The sequence below is a fragment of the Cupressus sempervirens genome, chromosome 3 (assembly GCF_028749045.1).
Source record: "Cupressus sempervirens isolate cs-2001-9-10 chromosome 3, ASM2874904v1, whole genome shotgun sequence".
NCBI lineage: Eukaryota > Viridiplantae > Streptophyta > Pinopsida > Cupressales > Cupressaceae > Cupressus > Cupressus sempervirens.
The window spans coordinates 1070798887-1070817865 of NC_143120.1; positions in this window are offsets into that span (position 1 = coordinate 1070798887).

Here is an 18979-nt window from a genome sequence, read left to right on the forward strand (position 1 = left end):
GAATCATGTGATTTATTTTTAATGATGTTAAATTCTCTCAATCCTAAAATAGCCATTGTAGTGGAACAAGAGGCAAAGACTAATATTGCACCTTCCTTCCCTTAGTTTTTGGAAGTTTCAAACTATTGTTCAACATTCTTTAAATATTTGGATACTTAACTTCCAAGGGATACCAGAAGACCATGCAAGCAAGAGAAGTCACTTCAATGAGGAAGTATTCGTATAAATAAGAAATGAAGACCATAGCCCCCACTTAAAAAGATTCAATGCATAAACACAAAAATACCAATAGCAAGTAGCCACCAAGTTAAAGGAAAAGAAGACCCACAGACTCAAAATAGAGGAAATCGTGTGTGAGCTATAGGGGAGTTTAAAGACACGCATATGTGCCAATAATCACATGCAATCAACAAGAAAAGGTGTAGCTTGGAAAAGGAAAAACATCCCACACATAGTAGGTAGGCCACGTGACATGTGAACTTTTTTTTTGAAATCTCTCAACCACACACAAAATAGAGTAGACACTCACGCATAAGTAATGAAAGCTCACGCCAAGATGAAGCCAAGGCCCCATGATGAAAGGAAAATATGTAGCAAATCCCACTACCAAGGTATTAGAGGAAATTATAAAAATAGAGACAACAAACAATATTGATGTGGAGCATCTAGGAATTAGGCATCATGAGATCAAGGAGCCGAACATTTACTGAAATAGCCCACAAAACAAATTGGAGAGACCCCACATTGGATGCAGGGGTGGCATGAAAAGGAAGCGAGAGCCCACGCAGCCTGAAAGAAGTCACATGCTTGGAGGTAGCCCATGTTTCTCTACTAAGACATAAAAAAATGTGCAAGGAGAAGAGTAGTTATGTAGTGGCATGAACAACTAAGCATTAAATAGAGCATCCAGTTCAATAAGGAACCCTCATGCCCATGTTAAGTGGGTAGAATAGACAAACACGTTAACTCCATAATTAACTTTATTTAACCACCATGAACCATCTACAAAAGATGATTATCCCTCCTATTGCAATGAATTCCCACTCAAGAACCAACAAGGAAGAACCGATGGAATAAAGAAGAAGCCACAAGAGTCTCAATCCAAATCTCAGATGTATTCATGAAGAGAAGCAAGCCGTGGCATTTGAAGAAGAAGTTTCCTATCAAAGGTTAGCGCAAGAGTAAAGGGAAACCATGAGAAACATTAATCCCACATTTGCCAATGGAGATATTTTAAAATGTTTAAATACATTTACACTCAATAGCTAAGATGTCTTCAAAGACATCAGCTTTTGTAAGCCTAGACTTGCATATGTGGTGGACCCTAGATGATGAAGATAGTTGGATCCGACCCTGCTTAATTTTGAACGAAGATGCTCATATGCTAATGTGGCAAGATGCACAAGGATGTTTCCATGTGTCCGCATCGAAGGGCTGGCACATGCCTAAAAAATGGAAGGGCTTGAGATTTAAATAATGTGAGTATGTGAGTGTACACCATGTGGTAGTGGGTCCTGACTAATGGTGAGCTAGCGATTGATGACTGGTTCAAACTAGAGGCTTTAGATCGTGACACTTGTCCAAATCCTATGGTCAATGCAATCTAGCAAAAAAAAGATGCAAGGTCATTAAGAAATGAAAAAATGTGGGCGAGTGCCATGTGGAAATGGGCTCAAGGTGATGTTGATGTGGCATTCTAGGTGATGATGTGGCAATAAGATGAGCCAATCACAAACTAACATGTGGCCTGGTCAAACTACGTTTGACCTCGACATTCAAGGAAGGGAAAAAATTTTAAGTCATAAAAAAATTATTATTTTAAATTACTTCTCAAAGTATTCATGTTTAAGTATTTTAAATTCACAAGGGTTTATTCTAAAGTCCTAACATTAGACTATTTTAAATTTTTGAAATTTTAAAATTTAAACGGTATGTAGACCTAAGTCTTATAACATAGGGACATTTTTTCAAATTGACTTTGTAGAGGTTCTAGGTAAGAAAATATAGCAATGTTATATATCATCAGAATCAGGAGAAACTAAATTTTTTGAATATGAAGTTGGTTTTTACACAGAATGCCATTGGTACATGCTACAGGAGGTTTTTCTCTCAAATTGATTTACATGTTTTATCAGGTGTTTTGAGTCACCAGTTGCAGAATTCAGTTGAAAAGAACCTAAAACACATTTAGTGAGCCTTGTATCTAATTATTTTGAATATTTGTGGTGTTTTGGCTAAAATTTGATCAATTGGCACATATCTAGATTTAGTTAGTAGAATTTTTTCTTTTGCTGAGATATTTTGCATTTGGCAAGGCAAAACATAAAGGATATGATTAGCAGTTGATGGGAGAAGGTAGATAGAGTTTATTCAATTGCAAGGGATTCAATTCCAAGTGGACACATGTCACTCTGAGATCAAATCAAGGAATTCATCTTTGTCTATGTCTTTCTTTCTTTCATCCATTGTAAGGGTTCTAGTCTTTGGAGAAAAATCACTCACTGATGTGATACCATGTTTTGGTTCCATTTTAATGTGTTCCCATACTATGACACCACAATTTCTTTAGTGTATTCACTCTTGTATGAACAACATTAGGAAGGATAAAACAACAAGTCAAATCTATTAGTTGTTTCTATGTTTTGATTTCATTCTTATGAATGTATTGTTCCAAGGAAATAAATACAAAGAACAATAGATGATTGAGTTTCATTTTAGATCGTGTCTCCTTGCTCAATGAATTTTCAATGTTTTATGATCTTTGAACAAAGAGCCTAGGTCATAGTTATAGTCCCTTAAGGCTGTATGTTATTTTACAGTTGTTTATAATTCAAGGAGTTATGTAAATTCTTTAGAGAAATCAATAGGGTTGCAAGATTATTGAGGGGGATATTAGGTAAGAATGAGATTTAGATTGAACATAGATGTCTATTTACAAGGTGAATGGATAGATCATATATATGAATATATGAATAAGTATTAGGTATCCATATGTATGTGTTTCATTCATGGATTTTCCCAATAGATAAGGCATTGATCAGCTACAAGATCATTAGTTCTTACTACTACATATTTGAGGTTTTGTCAAATTCAACATTATTAATCAAATGCCTTTTACCCTTTCATGTTGAAGAGCTAAAAAATCTAACCCTCACTTAGCTCATGAATTTCCTAAGATTTATAATTTTCTAGTATAGATCTATATTATCACATGAGTTATTAGGATATATAAGGGTTAAATCTACTTAATAGATTTAAGAGTATGTTTTTGCACTAGTACCATATCAATTGAATCTAAGGTGCACCCACCTAGGTTTTGCAGAGCCTAAAGTGAAGAAAGGTCAAGCTTTATAGTTGGCCCAGTGTCTGAAATGATGTGTTGAAGATGGGAGTTAGCTGCCCCTAGATGTGTCATATTCTCATCAGGGTAATTGGAAACCACCAGCATTTTCAAACACCAACACTCTTAATCTTTTCTAAGTTTTGAAGGAGTTGCATTCTTAGTATTTCACTAACATTCAGTTGTTCTTTCTCTATAGATATCTTATATATTGCATAAATGAATCTTGTTAAGAGTTCATCAATCTTAGAACTTGCACAAATAGAATAAGAAATAATTCTACTTAAAAATCTCACATCATCTTGGTTGATGTTTCTGATCACCATAGCCTTACCATTATACATTACTTTAGTATAACTTTCAACTTTCTTCTTGACCATTTTTTCACCTAGAGGTATGCTACCTTGTTTACTAAGACTAGTTACCTTATGAATAAGGTCAAAAAAATGTCAACTATATTATCTTGCATCCATAACTTACCATCATGTATCCTACTCAATATAATCTATGTCCATTTATCTATGTCTAACTCATAGTAGAAATGATACTTTAAAAAATCTAGTTCCTTGAGATGTTCAAATTTGGGCTCCACAGTTATCTCATGGTTAAAAACTAGTTCCATATCTGTGTTCATGAACTCACTACCAATTGACTCAAACTTGCTATTCAAATAACTTCCTACATCTTCAAGATAAACTACATTGTTTAGAGTGACTGACAATGCTGCAATAGGGTTTCCTTCAATAATTTTTATGGAAACAATCTTTAACTTAAGTCTATCCTCATTCTTGACATTGTGTACTAATGACATATCCATGATTCTATCAATTATGAACTTTTACCAAATAGATTTGTAGAAAAATGATAAAATACTTCTTTACAAAAATAGGATTTTCCTTGAAATCACTCTGACAAGTTTCTTCTAAATTCTCTTTGCTTTAGATATGTTTGCAATGATGTGAAAATCAATTATGCACTCTATTTATCCTTTCAACTTGAACTTGCATTAATTGCATTCATTGCAAATATAAAAAAGATGTCAACTACATTCTATACTCAAATAACTATTCAATATCATCTATCCTATCTTCAAATGTCACTTGAGGTTTATTATAGTCTCCTTTCATCATTACAAACCTCCTCAAGACTTTGCATCACAAAATTTTCTACAAAAACATACTTTTCATCTTCTACTAGAGAATCAACCTTTACTGTAATACTAGTAACTCTGATTTCCTTCATAACTTGTTAAGATGAGCTCCAAATTACAAGCAAGCTTAGGTACCATTTAAACATAACTAGATACACCTTTTCCCAACTTCACTACCTCTAATTCGATATCTAATTGAAGTTCTCAAATTTTGATGTTTTGAACAAGCTTAATTCAACTTAATTCAATCAAACTCAACCACTAACTTTGATCTTCATGTCTCATCATCATCTAACTTTTCTTTTGAAATACCTACTCCTTTTACAAATGCTTCATTAAGTTCTCAAATTCACTGACTACATTTCTTTTTTCCTCATTGTCTTTGTTAGTTTTAGAGTTCTTTTGCAATTTCCTTCTATCATTTCTGACATTCTTTCCATCATTCCTTCTATTCTTGAAGTTTCTTCCATTGTTCCTTTTATCTTTGAATTTTTTTCCATTCTGTAGTACTTTTTTGTATGGTCGAAGTTGTAGCATAACTGACATATAGATGCTCTACTTCTAGGATTTTTCTAATCATCAAATGCATGATAATTTTGAGCAATGTGTCCTAAGTTGTTAAACTTATAACACACAATATGTCTTCTATCTTCATAAGATCTTCCTTCTCTCAATGTCCTTTCATTAGATCTTCTTCTATCTACAAGGTCAATATTTCTAGACATTTTTCTATTTCTTCTATCATTATCACACTTAAGTTTCCTATAATCAATTGCAGCATGACCCATACCATGACAATTATAGCAATAAAAATACTTAACATAATTAAATGACTCATTTGTACAATCTTTTTTCATATGACCTATTTTGTTACATAAAAAGCACTTACCTCTAAATTCATACTTGGTTTCCTTAGGACTTTCCACTTGCTTTGGTTCATCCAAGTTTTCAACTTCCTTGTCTTGTCTAACATTTTTTTAGTTTCTTAGAAGATTGACTAGAATGAATCTTATCATCAGATTTGTCTTTATCTTTCGGATCTAATCTAATCTTAGGTTTCTTTGCAGACATGTTAATTAGATAACCAACACCAATCTTATCATAAGTAGGCCTTTGCATAGACATTGAATCATCAAGCTTTTCTCTACTAGAATAAAGATTCTCAAGCTCTTGTTTGCACTCTGTTAATTCACCTTTCACAATAGTATTATAGTTATGGAGTTCTTCATGATTTTCTTTCAATGTTTGAAACTCAGATGTTTTCTTTGCTAGAATTACTCTCAGATTTGCATTTTTAGTCTTTAAATCAGATTCAACTTTTCTAGGATCATTTCTCAAATTCAACTTCAGATTTGTAATATTTAATTCATGCTTTAAAATCTTGTACTTTACCTTTAACTTTGAATAGTAATCATCACTAGTTCCAAATTTAGTGGATTCAGGCTTGGATTTTAGATGTTCAATCTTTTCCTTCAATTGACCAATGCATACTTTGGAGTCTTCATATCTATCCTTTAGCTTATCACTTTCTTCAATAAGGAGATCAATTCGGTCAAGATCTTCTTCAAGATTCTTCATCAACTATTCCATATCCATAAAGATCTTACTTAAGCTATTAAGTCTTTTCAAAGTGATTGTGCTCTGATACCAATTGTTAGAAATAGAGATTATTGGAGGGGGGGGAGTGAATCAGTAATTGACAAACTTTAGTTGCCAACTAGATATTATTACTTACCTTAAACCATTCATAATAAATCAATAAAGTAATGTTGAGTAGTAATAGTAACAATGCACAAAGATAACTCATAACACCATATTTTGTTAACTAGGGAAACCTTGGTCAAGAGAAAACTCTAGTGGGGATGACACCCACTTGATAATATATTGATATATAAGCTCCTTGTTAGAGGATGGACCCTATTAGGATTCAATGAATATATTTAGTATAAGTAGTCCCTACTAAGAGACTTTGAACCCCTATTAGGAGATTCCAACCCTGTTAGGAGTTGTGGTATAATGTATGCAAGAAGAGCCCACTACCCAAACATGCAATTTCAACTACAAGAAGAGCTCACTTTTGAAACAAGTAATTTACTATTCTCTTATTCCTTTACTAATCTCTGATCTTTATCTCAATCTTGGATCATCAAATAGCTCATATAAAACTTCACATATATCACTTTCACAAAAGTTCACATATTATCACAATTCACGCTTGTACTTCAATTCAAGATTGCACTCTATCTTATTGCAAGATGTCCTTTGAATAAGTATGATGAATTTACACAAATTTTTTCTTGGTCATTTAAGACCACAATTTAATTTTACAAGTTAGATTAAACATCTAGGATTTCGTCCCTAATTGGACAAGTAATTATTTTGTAAGCAAATCAATTATTTCCTTCAATTTTGTTGTCTTGTTTTGCTTCAAACATGATTATCTCTATTTTGTATAGTTTGTACTAACTTTTGAGGTTATACATGTCATCACCAACATGTATACTATCTCCATGTAACTTAGCTAGTCACAACATCAGCAACAAATTATAAACAAAACAATATACTATTGCAAACCAAATTCTATACTTAGACAATTTTCTGATTACCAAACACTAAGTATCTTTATTTTTGAGGTTTCTTGTGAACATGTACATCATGTGTTGCCATAAATGAAAAAAAATACATATCACTATTATCCAATTTTCAAGAGCTAATGTTGCACTATTAAAGAGGTTTGAAGACTAGGAAGAAGCATATAAAAGGGAGAGTAGAGAGTTGAGAGAGAAACTAGAGGAGATAAATACAAAGTTGAGCAAGGTAGAGAATGTGCTTGACAAAAAGGAAGATGGAAAACAAATATTTGTAGATGAAGATGAAGACAAAATGGAGGAACTTGATGATGAGGATGGTAAGATACTAGAACAAGAGAGAGCATTCCTTACAACTTTGAAAGCCATAGGACTAAAAAAAGTGGATTTACTTATGTTTATAGGGAAGACAGATGCTGAAATAGTGTTAGAATGAATTAAAGCCTCAGAAAATTACTTTGAATATAAAAATATTTTAGAATTATAATTCAAGATGGCTAAGTCAAGGATGAAGAGTGTGGCCCTTACATGGTGAAACTTTCTACGAGAGGAAAGAGTGAAAGAGGATAAGAAGAAGTTTTGTTCATGGAAAAAGATGGTATCAATGGTAAAGGAGACATATCTTCTAGAGTAATATGAAGTCCAATTACACAAGAGCAACAAAAATCTCAAACAAAGATGTAAGGATATCTTCATTTATATAGAGGAATTCCAAAGACTAAGCCTATGGGAAAAGATAGTAGAACCTACAAGTGTCAAATTAGAAAGATACTTGAATGGATTAAGATTGAATATTCAAGAGGAGTTTTACTTGTAGTGTCCTAATATAGAGGCTAAATATTACCAACTAGCCTTGAAAGTGGAAGATAAATTTAAGAGAAGAGAAGAGAATAGTAGAAGAAGCAAAGGAAGGAAACTATTCAGAGGAATAGATACATTTAGAGGGAGAAGTCCAAATTGTCATTTTCAGCCAGAGGTGAATTATGAACTAAAAAAATTGACAACTATAGAGGAAATTTTAGAGGTAGAAGACAAATTTTTAGAGGAAGATCACTAGGGAAATCAAAGGGAACAATTAGATGTTACAATTGCAATCAAGAAGATCATATGGCACATAAATGTCCAAGAAATGAAAGTTCTAGTACTTAGGGAGAAAAGAGAATACATCTTGCACAAGAAGATGCTTCAAATTCCTATGGTTACCAAAAGAAAGGAGAAGTAATTATGATGAGGAGAAAAATTTTCAAGATATCTATACAATCTTAACAACCACAAAGAAAATCTATTTTTAGAACTACTTTTAAGTTAGGAGGTAAAGTTTGCAAGGTATTGGTAGATTTTGGTTCTATAGAGAATTTTGTAGCTCTTGAAATGATGGAGAAGATGAAAATACAAAGAGTGCCTCATTCATATCCCTACAAGGTGTCTTGGCTAAATAAAGGACAAAACATAATAGTGGAGGAACAAGCATGGGTTGAATTTCATATTAGAGCCTACAAGGATAGATTATTGTTTGATATTGTCAATATGGATGCATGCCACCTATTCTTTGGAAGATCATGGCAATATGATCTCTATTTACGAGATGATAGAGTAAAGATTTCCAACACATTACAAAGAATGGGAAAGTCATTGAATTTCTACCACTACCTAAATCAAGTTAGGAAGGAGCCAAAGCCTTGGAAACGAAGATTATGGTGATGGGTAAGAAATAATTTCTTAAGGAGATCAAAGGAAATATGTATACACATTTGGCATTGATCCTAGTTCTAAAAGATGAAGAGAAAGAGGGTGTTGAAAACCAAATTGTGGAAGAGTCCAAATCAGAAATTGAAGACAAAAGTTTGAAGGTGGAAGGAGAAGAAAAAAAGGAACCAAAGATAGAGGAAGAAGCCAAATGAATTCTAGATAAGTAAAAAGGAGCTATAGCTAATGGAATGCCAAGAAGTAAGCCTCCTATGAGAGAAATAATTAATTGTTTAGATCTTATAGAAAGTTCAACATTACCCAACAAGGTTTCATACAAGATAACACCACAACAAAATGAAGAGATGGCAAGACAAATTCAAGAGTTTCTCAAAACTAGTTTGATTGGGATAATCCTAAGCCAATGTGAAATACCTATAGTATTAACACCAAAGAAACAAGAAACTTTTATACTTTGCATGGATTCAAGAGCACTCAAAAAAATTACCATAAGGTACATATTTCCAATGCGTAGGATAGAAGATTTTCTTGCTTGTTTGGATAAGGCAAGCTATTTTTCAAAATTTGATTTAAAAGGTGGGTCTCATCATATAAAAATTAGGCTAGGCGATTAATGGAAAATAATGTATTCAAATCAAATGAGAGAGTATATGAATGGAAAGTAATTTCAATTGGGTTGTCTAACTCTCCTAGTACATTTATGAGGCTCATGAATGAAGTTCTCAAGGACTTTGAAAGAAAGTTTTTTATAGTCTATTTGGATGTAATTTTAGTTTTTAGCAATACAATGGAGGATTATTTGCAACACCTATACATAGATTAAGAAGGATATAGGAGGAGAAGCTAATGATTAATTTGGAGAAGTTTCATTTTTATGCAATAAGAGTTGGCATGCCTTGGATTTGTGGTATCCAAAGGAATACTCAAGATGGATCAAGATAAGGTAAGCATCATACTTTCTTGGCCAACTCCTAAGACTATTGAAAAAATTAAAATCTCTAGGAAGTTTATTAGAAATGTCAACTTTATTTGATGAGCACCTATTTTGAATACTATTAGTGGGGGGAAAAAGTGTAGATTTGTATGGACAAAAGAAGCAAATGAAGCCTTTCAAATTTTTAGGAAGTAACTAGCTCAACAACTAGTCCTTGCATTTTCTAATTTTAGTAAAGTTTTCCATATAGAATGTGATGCTAGCCACATAGCAATAGGAGGTGTTCTTATCTAAAAGGGCAGACCAATAGCTTTCTTTAGTGAAAAACTTAATGAAGCTAAACAAAGGTATTGTTCTTATGATTGGAGATGCATGCACTTGTACAAACCCTCAAGAAATTGAGACACTACTTGTTTCCCAAAGAATTCATTGTGTACTAGGATAACTAGGCCCTTAGTTTCATCAATAGCCAAGAAAAGCTCAATCATAGGCACATGAAATGGGTAGAAACACTACAAGTTTTTACTTTTTCCATCAAGCATAAAAAGGGAATTTTAAATAATTTTTTTGATGTATTAAGTAGAAAGGATTTAACCATCCTAGAAATTCAGTTGGAAATAGGAGCAATTTTAGCTTTGAAGAATATTTATGAAGATGATGTTGATTTCAAAGACATTTATCAAGCATGTACTAACTTGGATGATAGGTACAATCATGAGTATTTAGATTCTCTTATTCAAGAGGGTTTATTATTCAAAGGTGGCAAACTTTATATACTAAATCCTCAATGAGAGATAGCATCATAAAAGAAAAGCATAGTGGGGCATCATCTAGTCATTTGGGATTGGAAAGGACTATGGAGCTAGTTCATAGGTATTACTATTGGCCAAAACTATAGAAGGATGTAAGCTAATTTATAGAGGAATGCACTATTTGTTAGTAAAGCAAAGGAAAGAGCACTAATGTTGGACTATATTAGACACTACCTATTCCTTCAAGACCATGGGAAAGCATAAGCATGGATTTTGTTATGGGTTTACCAAAGACAAGAAAAGGGTATGATAGTGTGTTTGTTGTAGTAGAAAAATTTAGCAAAATGGTACATTTTCTACCATGAAAATCAACTAAAGATGCATCATATATTACAAATTTTTATTTCAAGGACACATTTCATATTCATGGATTAATATTGAATATTATGTCAGTCAGAGTTGGCAAATTTTTTGGTCATTTTTGGAGGTCTCTTTGGAAGAAATTTGGCACATACTTATCTTTTTCATCTACATACCATCCACAAATAGATGACGAAACAAAAGTCATCAACGTATCTTTGGGAATTTTCTTAAGATGTCATACAAAGTAACATGGACAAAAATGGGATTATATTATTTCTCAAGATGAATTCCCATATGTAATGATATAGTGAAGGGAAGAACTAGAAAATCTTGACTCTCGATTGTGTATGGTACACACTTAAGATGAATTCTCGCTAAGAGAACTTCCAAATAATTTTCCATGTAGTTCTCATGGAGAATTTTTTTCTGAAGCTATTACGGAGGTTCAAGATCAAGTCAAGTTGCAGCTACAAAATTCAAATAAAAAATATAAAGAGTTTGCTGGTAAGAAAACAAGAGAGGTACAACTGAATGTTGGTGACTTAGTGTGGGCATATTTGAAGAAATATTACCCCCAAAAAAATACAAAATTATTACCTAATAAGGTAGGTCCTTGTCAAATTTAGCAAAATATAGGCACAATGCACATAAGATTTAACTACCTCTGGAGATAGGCATTTCTCACATATTCAATATTTGTGATCTCACACCATACAAAGGTTCTAAAATATAGTCAACACAACAAGATTTTGTAACATCATATTTGTAACCATTTCCTAAACTGGCACCTACCCAATTGGAGAAGATATTAGATACCAAATCAAGAAGAATGGAAGGAGGCAATACACACAATACTTATTAAAATGGAACATAAGCTATATGGATGGATGAAGCACAAATATATAAACAAGTTTCATTACTAAAACACCTCATCTCAAGTGGACTTGAGATTATTTCAAATGGGGAGTATGTTGTAGGAGTAGGCTATGAAGATAATGTGACATGAAAAACCCATCAAAAATGTGCTACAGGAAGAAATAGTAATAAAAGAAACAATAAGAAAAGTTCTACTAGAAGACACATTGAAATGATGCTACAGGAGGATGCAACAAATATGAAAGAACTTAAAGTCATGCCTTGGTTTATCATTAGTAGGATTAAAATTACTAGTTTTTAGTATATCTTGTGGTGTGGTGGCATAATTAGAAGAGAGTTCCTATAAGCTCTCTAATTGTAGCCACTTAGGACAATGTTAGATTTGTTAGTGTTGAGTCATCTTATTTTCTTAGTATTTTTGTGTTCTTAGAAATAATAAAACTACCTAAGTAAGTAATAATCTTAGGAATATTTCACAAGCTATCAAGTCAGTGGAAGAATATTTTTTTATGTTGATTCCTTCATGATCGTGAAACAAACTTGGTTTCATTGTTGGCAATGATGTTTCATTACCTAGAATAAGAAGAGAAAATGATGTAAAAAGGAAATTGTTTAAAAGAGGAGCAATCAGAAGCATAGTAAGAATAGAAAGACAAGTTTTTTCTAATCTTTTAGGCTTTTTATTTGGTTTCTTGTATCATGATTTTCTATCAAATTTTGAAACTAATTGGTATTGATTTTATTTTTCTCTCTCTTTATCTAAAATCATAATTTCTAGCTCGAAAAAGGCATCACGCGATTCATGTGGGTATTGAATCTCCATTTTGAAGTTTTTTTGAGAGTCAACAACACTTTTCATGGGAATCACTTAATTCTCTAGTATCAAATCCCTAGAATTATACATAGTAGAGTAGGGTAGAGTAACATGTTTCACAATTTCTATTTCCTTTTGGTTCAAATATAGAGTTGCATGAGGAAATGAGATGTTCTAGGCGAACATCTTCATGTGTTCATTGGGAATCATTTGGAAAAGGTCGTAAATGCTCATAGGGTTACGGTTGAGCCAATTTTGGTATCCATTTGATATTAGATGGCTATATGTATTTTGAAAAATATCAGTCATGATATTCAAATTTCATAGATGAATATCTATCCATAGAAAAATGTCACTCAGACACTTACATAAGTGATGCAAGAGCATCCTGGGTGTAAGAGCACTCTTGCATTGCCCAAAATTATTTTATTTTCACTTTTTTCTATTTTAATAAGGACTAGTAGATAGGGTGGTTACTATTTATGGAAACTTTCTATTTTTAGTAATTTTCTCATACAAGCTTGAAATCTTTTCATTTTCTACATGAAGGTTTTTTTAGAGTTCTAAGCCTACCATAACAATCTCATTGATCCAACTTAAGAATTAGACATGTTATTGTGGATTTTTCATGGAAAAATTTGTAGAAAAATCTTCAAGCTCACTGTTGGAGGTCTCTGAGTGCCCAGATGAGGTCTAAAAACTTGATGGAAGGGCACTTACACTATTTTGAGCCTATAGATTAGGAGCTAGCATTTCTGAAAAGTGGTCATAATAGCCAATTGGAACAACAGTTTGTGAGTTATGGCCTTCCAAAGCTAGGCTACCTGAAATATCTAACATAATTGTCAAAGATGTATTTGGCTAACTCTATATGTATTGTTAGGGTCTGTAATCCCTAAGTATTAAGTTTCAATTTCTAGAACTTTCTTAGGCAACATAAAATTGCCAATTTAAGAAAGGCCTGAACATTGTTTAGGAAAACTCTAGGTGGTAGTTCATAGCTTAGTCTTTTAGATTACTATAACGAAGGCACCCATGTGGGTTAGAATATTGTACTTATGAATTTTTTAATAACACATTTGCAGCACAAATAAGAAGTCCATATTTTTTTCTCACAATTGTTTTTGTTATGGTTTATGGTATTAAGTGGAGCACCCTTCATCAAGTGATATCAGAGCTGGAGTTCTTGAGTGTGTGGATAGATCACAATTTGTGAGGCAATTCACACCAAGACCATGGTTTGGGTTGAGCATATAGATAGATCACCAATTGTGAGGTACTTTTCACTAAGGTTTCAGTGAAAGCATGAAAATGCCTCCACGAAGAGAGCATGGAAAAAGAGATGTAGGTGTTACACCTAAGGTTTTTTGAGGCCTCTAAAGAAAAATGCAAGCATTGGAAGAACAAATGCACAGAGGAATAAATCTTCTTGTAAGAGATGAAAGTGAGGATGAGGATGAGGTAAAAGAAAATGCCAAATCAAAGGTAGTTCTAAACCTAAAGGAAGAAATGCTTTTTAGGGTCATCTCTAAGATTGGAAAGAGACCTAAATTTGAAGTTCCCACATTTTTGAGAAATCTTAACCCAAAGGAGTTGATCAATTGGATCAATGAACTAGAGAAATACTTTGAGTATGAAGATATTAATGATCATGATAGGGTCAAGTTTGCAAAGGCAAAACTAAAGGGACATGTAAAGATTTGGTGGTAAGATGTTTAGTTGAAGTGAAATAGAAAGGGAAAGAAAAAAATCACTAGATGGGATCATATGATAGCTAAACTAAAGTGACAATTCATTCCTGTGGATTATGAGCTTGATTTTTTGAAGAAAATGCAAGGGTTGTGTTGGCTCTTGATTTAACTGAAGTTTGAATAACCAAGTATGCAAGGAAAGAATGCATCTATGGGCAGCTATCTCCAATAATGGACACAATTTACCAAGAACCTAGGCCAACTATAAGGCTACACTCCTCCTTCACTTCAGGCTCTGTAAAACTTAGGTGGGTGAACCTCTTAAGATCTAATTATGTGACCAGTATAATGAGCATAATCAAGATCTAGAATAACAAATGAAACCCCTAAATCTTCTATACTTAACCAAGAAATCACAAGCATCAAATAGCTAATAGCATGACTCATGAAACTGGTAAGCTAAATGAGGGTTAAAATTTTTAGCTCTTCAACATGAGAAGGGAAAAAGCATTTGATTAATAATGTTGAATTCAACAACACCCCAAATATGCAGTAGTAAGAACTAATGATCCTATAGCTGATCAGTGCCTTATCTATTGGGCAATTCCATGAATCAATCACATATATATGGATACTTGAGACATATTCATATCTTTAGATATTTGATCTATCCATTCACCTTGTAAATAGACATCTATGTTCAATCTAAATCTCATTCTTACTTGATATCCTCATCAATAAACTTGCAACCCTGTTGATTTCTCTGAAGCATTTACATAACTCTTTGAGTTATAAGCAACAATGAAACAACATATAGCCTTAAGGGACTGCAACTATGACCTAAGCTCTTTGTTCAAAGATCATAAAACATTAAAGATTACTGATAAAGGAGACAAGATTTAAGATGAAACTCAACACCTGATATTCTTTGTATTGATTTCCTTGAGATAATACACTTATATGCCTGAAATTAAAACATAGAAACACCTAAAAGATCTAAACTATCTATGTTCTCTTCATTATTGTTGTTTATACAAGAGAAATTGCTAAAAGAATGGTGTCTTAGTAGTGAGTCAATTTTCTTCTCAAAACTATAACCAACCCCCACAAAGAGAAAGAAAAAGCATTATATAAGAGGAAAGAATTCCTAAATTTCATCAAAAGGTGACAAGTGTCCCCTTAGAATTCTTTCCCAAGAAGTTGGAAAATCTCTCTCTACCCTCTCTCTATAACTGCATATCAAATCTTCAATCATTTTAGCCTCCAAAAGCAAGAAATATTTGAGATATTTGATTGAAAATCATAACTAATTTTGATGCCAAAATGAACTCAAGGCAAAAGTGAAAATCAATTAAAATGGCCTCTAGAATGCAAGAAAACTGTTTAAAGTTGATTTTCTCCACATTCAAACTTCAACAAGCCTTAACATCTACCCTCTAACCAATTTTGATGCTCAATGATGAAATCTGCCCATTCTACTAAGAATGCCCCAAAATTTACAAATTCACTTACAGACTAAACCGGTGAGCACCTATCAAAAAATAACCCCATATTCAAAAAATTTAGATCATCCCAGTTCCAACAGTATATTGAGGTGCTTATTTTGGACAAAAATTGCCCCAGTCATGCCCCTTTGAAAATTAGGCTTCCACTTATAGTCTTGCCAAGCACTTTATTATTTCAAAAATTTAACTTCTTCTATAGTTTCAAACTATAGAGTAAACAATATTTTATTTAAAATCTCTGACTTGCACATACTTTTGAGGAAAAACATAAAATAATAAAAAAAAAATTCCTTTTGAAATTTCCCTTTACTTTTCATTTGGGTCAAACTTGGTTTGACCGTGTTTGCCATGTGTCTGACCCTTATTGGCTCATTCCTATGCTTGGTCATCCATCCCTGTCACTTGGGTGCCATGTGGCATCATCTCATTGGTCTAGCACCTGCCACCTATTCATCCACAATGTGCCACATGTGGCATCTATATTGGTTCTAACTTGCACAATTGGTGCCACATCATTGTGCCACCTCAGTAGTCACTATGTCGCAATGTTAACCAATGTGCAACTTTATCTTGGCGATGAAGCGACTGCCATCAGATCTACCACATGGCATGATTTGGTGCCATCTAAAATTTGATTGCCACATCACTACTTCATTGATCAATCTATTATCATATGCTGCCACTTTTCATTCTTTTACTCGCTAACACCACCACATCACTGCCACATGGTACCCATGACTATCTTGGCAAATTTTGAGGTCTTTTGATAGGTCACTATGTTGCTGCCGGATAACCTTGCCATTTTCTATTGATGACATAGCACCTTGCCAAATTTTCAAATTTTTGACGAGATTCCATGTCTATGCTTGGTCAAAATTTATTAGTTTTAGCACCTAGCTTGCCATCCACAATAGGTGGGACCCTCCTTGTAGGGCTGTAGCTTTCAAAAGCCTTTGTGTTTAAGAAATTTAACATTATGTAATGAGGAGTATTTAAATGTAACAAAACATCCTCACATGGGCAATATGAGACTAACATACTCAACAATCAACTGTTGTCCACTCCATAGCCATTGCAAATTATACAATGCATTGTGTGTGGCAATGGCTACCTCTAGAGAGAAATTGTTGGAGGATTTTGTGATGGTGGCAAAACATGCTCTTTTGGAGAATCAACATTCTTAATAGAATTTTTTTTGGATAATATGGGTTTGATTGCAGGGGTGGCTTATTGTGCATTGCAACAGCCGAAGCTAACATGGTGCTAGGAGTTGTAAATGAATATACTAGCAATTCTCTTTCTATTATTGAATGCTTTGTTGCATCACCAAAAAAATTATTTCCCACATTCCACTGCCATATTTTCTTTGCAAGATCCTTCAGTCCTAAGTCCCTTTCAAATGGCTTCTACTCCTCATATTCAATGGTTCTTTCTTAGCTAGCTCCACATTGCTTTGACTTGCTTGAGTTTCATTGTGTGTGTGGGTTTCATTGCTTTAAAATGTGCTCCTTGCACTGAATGTCCTTGTTGTGGCTTTCTGCTTGCTTCCCTTGACTTGACACCCTCCTAATCTTATCTACCCCAATCCTTGCCATCTCCTCACTCTTCAATGTGGGGGGCTTCTTCAAAATGTAGCAGGTTTTCCTTATATTATTATGGCTTGCTTGATGGATGCTTCCCTAGAATCTATTATGTGTGCTTGCTCTCTTTTACTTTCATGCATGTTGTGGGAGTTCCTTTTAATGCATGGGTCTTTTAAGTCTTAGCTTCCCCTATTCTTTTCATGCATGGGCTCTTTGAATACATGGGTTCCTCCCTTCATACCACTACCTCTGCTTTTATGTTGAAAGCTCCCTTTGACTACATGTTTTTTCAATCTAGTGTGGGCGTATTTGGCTCCCTTACAACTTCTTTCCTTGAATTCCTCTTGGATTTCCAAGTACTCTAGTTTTCTTCTTCAATCAACAACCAAATCCTCACTTGGCAATGATGTAACCCCTATAGAATTAACAAGTTCATCTAGAAAAGAAGAGAGTGTGACCTGAACAATCTCTTTTGGCTTTACTTTTCTTGAGACTATAAATGCTTTTAAAATGATAAGGAGGGAAGAAGGTACCAAATGATTCAATGAAAGGTCTAGCCAATCATGTAGCCTATTTATGAGAGCAGATGAAACTTTTCTCATAATGGTTATCTTAGTTCCTTGATCATTATGTTCTCTTGCTGCATCATATGTCTTTAAAGCATCATCCACACCCTCACTTTCTTTGTCTACAACACTACTATATAGTTCTATCTCTTTGTTTACAACCCTTAGAAATTTTGCGCTTTCCTCACTCACTAAAGATGATAAAGCTAAATTAGATAAAGAATGACTTAGCTCACAAAGTTGTTCTTGTTTTTCTATTGCTTTAGCTCTTGCCAACTCTTGCACTTTACTTTCTATTGCTACATTCATCTCATGTAATGCAATATCTTATTGATTTTCCTCCTCCTCCAACCTTGCTTGTGTTTTGAAACTGAGACTCCCTCTTTGGAATAGTCTTTGTCTTTAGCATGGAACTCCCTTGCGCTTAGTAAATGCAAAGTAGCTTTCCTTGCATACAAGAAGATTATGCAGTAGATTTCTTTAAAACCATATATGTTTCATCTTGTCATAGTGCTTTCAACATGTCCTATTCAAACTTTTCCTATTCAAACTTTTCAATAAGTAAAATGTGTCCATTTAACTATTTGTTCATCCAACCTTAAGTTTCCTTATTCAGCAAGTTATTGTAAATCATCATGCAAGCATAACACAGTGATTTATGTGAAAACCCAATTTGGGAAAAACCACTAGTAACATGTTACTCCATTCTCACTCTTTTGAAGTGATGCCCTGTGAAAGGCCTACCTTGTTAAAGGCTACAACTATTAAATGTGACTTGGTTAAAGGATTTAACCACTTTGTTAAAAGTGGGCCTAGTTAGAGGACTTTAGAACATTCACTTGGAATGCCACCCTGTTAAAGGATTTACAAATGGCTATTAAACTAGCCTAAGTCCATAGGATTTTCATATCAAATACAATTGCTAGAGAGTATTAGAAAATCTTTGACCTGATTACAAAATACAGCTTAACTTGCAGATTTTAGATCACTTCTCAGCTCACAACATTGCCTAGCCTTCAGTCTCTGCAACTCTGACATCTTTCCCTCCTTTCAAAGTACTATCACTTAGTAGATGACTTATAGAAGTAGACCCTTTGTGCTCTATTCTTC